Here is a 2772-nt window from a genome sequence, read left to right on the forward strand (position 1 = left end):
TCAGCAATATTTTACTTGCATGTGATATTAATTATATTGTTAGATAATTCTTAGAAATGTGAATAAATACATTTCTCTTCCGGTCAGTTGGTCAGGCAATTGCCTTCCAAATTTCCTGACATTGACCAATGAGCATGATCTAGGCTGCATTCCTGCTACCTTATTGTTTGCCAATGCCTTTAAATCCACTTGAATTTCTTCCTTCATTACCATTGTTTCTTGATCAATAGTGCTTCCTGAAACATTTCAATGTTAATCAATTCTTTCTGGTTACAGTGGCTCTGTGTATTTTTTATATATTCATTTGACATTTCTAGGATCATTCAAGATTTTGCCTTTAGCATGTCTCATTGCAACTTTAGTCTTGAATTTGTTTTTCAGTTTTTTCCACTTGAGAAATGCCAAGCAAATTTTTCCCTTTTTTATTCTCCAACTCCCACTCTCTGCATATTACATAATAATACTTTGCTTTGTTTTCTCAAAAGTCTCTTTTAAATCTTCATCTCTTAAACTCATCCCTTTGCTCTGGAAAAAATTTTAGAGTCTCTTCTAACAACCATTTTTGGTTTTCTTTCTTCTCTATCTTTACTAGGACTTTTTGCTCTTTTCATGAGTGATATCTTAGGAATCATCACACATTTTTTGTCTTTGATCATTGATGTTCAAAGCTTCAAACCTATTCCTTTCCCCCCCCCCTTTGCTTCTCATGCACTGTGGGTTGTTAGTTTTGTGTGTGGGTTTTTAATTTTTTTTACTTGTTTCTTTTTATTAGTGTATTATCAGTGTCAGTAAATAGTGTTTTCACTATGACAAACAGTTAAAAAACTGAAGAAGTATTGTGAAAATGTCCACACAGAGCATATTGCTATTGTTTTTAGGTGTCATAAAGTCAAATATGACTCAAAGTAACCCCATGAACAACAGAACTGAGCCATGACATATCTTGTGTCATCCTCACAATTTCTGACATACTTGGCCCATTGTTTCTGTCACCTGGCTGAGAGTCTTCTTGTTTTTTCAAGCATATTTTTAAGATTACTTTTAAATTTAAGTAGGATAGATTTAAATTCACATACAGGTGATATGTAAAACTTTGAAAGAGCCTAGAGCTGGCAAAGAAGAGATACAGAAGCAGAAGAGAGGATCCAGATAAATGAACTTAGAATACCAGTGAAACTCTAATTTAGAAAAGATTAGATAGAAAAGTAACACAAAAATTCTGTGACCAAAAATAACCCTAAACAAACCTCTTTGAAAATAGATGTCAAAAAATACATTAGAGTTTTTATTAAATGTCTTTTCTGAGGTTTTGAACTAATTAATCATCAGAGTTGGCAATTAGTAAGTCATTGATGACTTCACAATAATAACAATAACTTTCAGAGTGGGAGAAAATGAAGACAGAATTCACAGCAATGGGGTAACTTGAAGTAGAAAAATACAGAATTATAATTTGCTTCTGATAAGTTTAAGTAATAAAAGGAATAAGAATTTAAAGGATAGCCAAGAAAATATGCCTCTAAAAGGGATAGATTCCAAGGAAGAATGAAGCACATGAAGTTCCAGTGACCGCGCATTGCATGCTAACTAACTGGAAAGTCAGAAGTTTTAATCTAGTCACTAATGTACGTGGGAGAAAGATGTGTTGTTTCTTCTCATAAGGAGCTAATGGGGGGTGAAGGTGGGGTGGGCAATGGGTGCAGCAATGAATGAATGGAATTCCAAAATCTCTGTAGATGTTCACTGAAATGAAAAATAAATAAATTAATAATAATTAATAAAAAAGATTGAAGGCCTCTGAAATCTGAAGGAGGATCATCATGATTTGGAATTTACTGGATGGCAATCACTTAAGGTCAAAAGGATATGCCTTTACAAACCAAAATGGACATGAGGGGAATGGAAGTGATAACCTTTTAAAAATGAAAGGAGGATATTAGTTAAACTCAGATATGACACAATTATAAAATGGGGAAAATACATAGAAAGATTTTTCACAAAGGAATATGTTTGAATGGCCAACAGACACATGAAGCAATGCTCAAAATCACTGGCAGTCAGAGAGATACAAATCAAATCCACAGTGAGATACATATCCACTCACACTTAGCAGTGGCAAAGTTTAACAGGTCAGCAAGGAATAGATGGTGGAGAAGCTGTGGAGAGATAGGAACTTGTATCCATTGTTGGTGGGATTGTAAAATGGTGCAAGAACTCAGAAAGGCAGTTTGGCATATCACCACAAAGTTGAACATAGAAATCCCATATAGCCCAACTATTTTTCTGCTTGGAATAAACCCTTAGAAAATGAGAACTGAGATATAAACAGGGACTTGTATACCAATGTTCATAGCAACATTATTCACCACCACAAGAGCATGAAAACAGCCCAGGTGTCCAGCCACAATCGAATGGATTGAGAAATTATGGTACATTCAAATGATGGGATACTACACAGCAAGCAGAAGTAATGATTTTGTAAATCACTACCCAACTTGGGAGGGACTAGAAAGCATTATCCTAAATGAACTAATTCAGCCCCCTAAAGACAAATACTGTATAAGATCATGGTTGCAGAATGTGTATGAGGATCCAATGGGGAAGCGAGGCGCAGAGAAGTGAGGATGAGGGACAGGGTGTTAATTATAGGGTTGCACAATTTGATGGTTGGGGGGAGGTATGAGTAAAGGAAATTGGAAATATCCAGTGTGAAAAAAAAATGTGTACAAACTTTGGAAGTAAACCAATAAAATAAAAAATTTATTTAAAAAA

The sequence above is a fragment of the Elephantulus edwardii genome, unplaced genomic scaffold (assembly GCF_000299155.1).
Source record: "Elephantulus edwardii isolate Elephantulus edwardi_28Jun2011 unplaced genomic scaffold, EleEdw1.0 scaffold00046, whole genome shotgun sequence".
In the NCBI taxonomy this organism is placed as follows: Eukaryota; Metazoa; Chordata; class Mammalia; order Macroscelidea; family Macroscelididae; genus Elephantulus; species Elephantulus edwardii.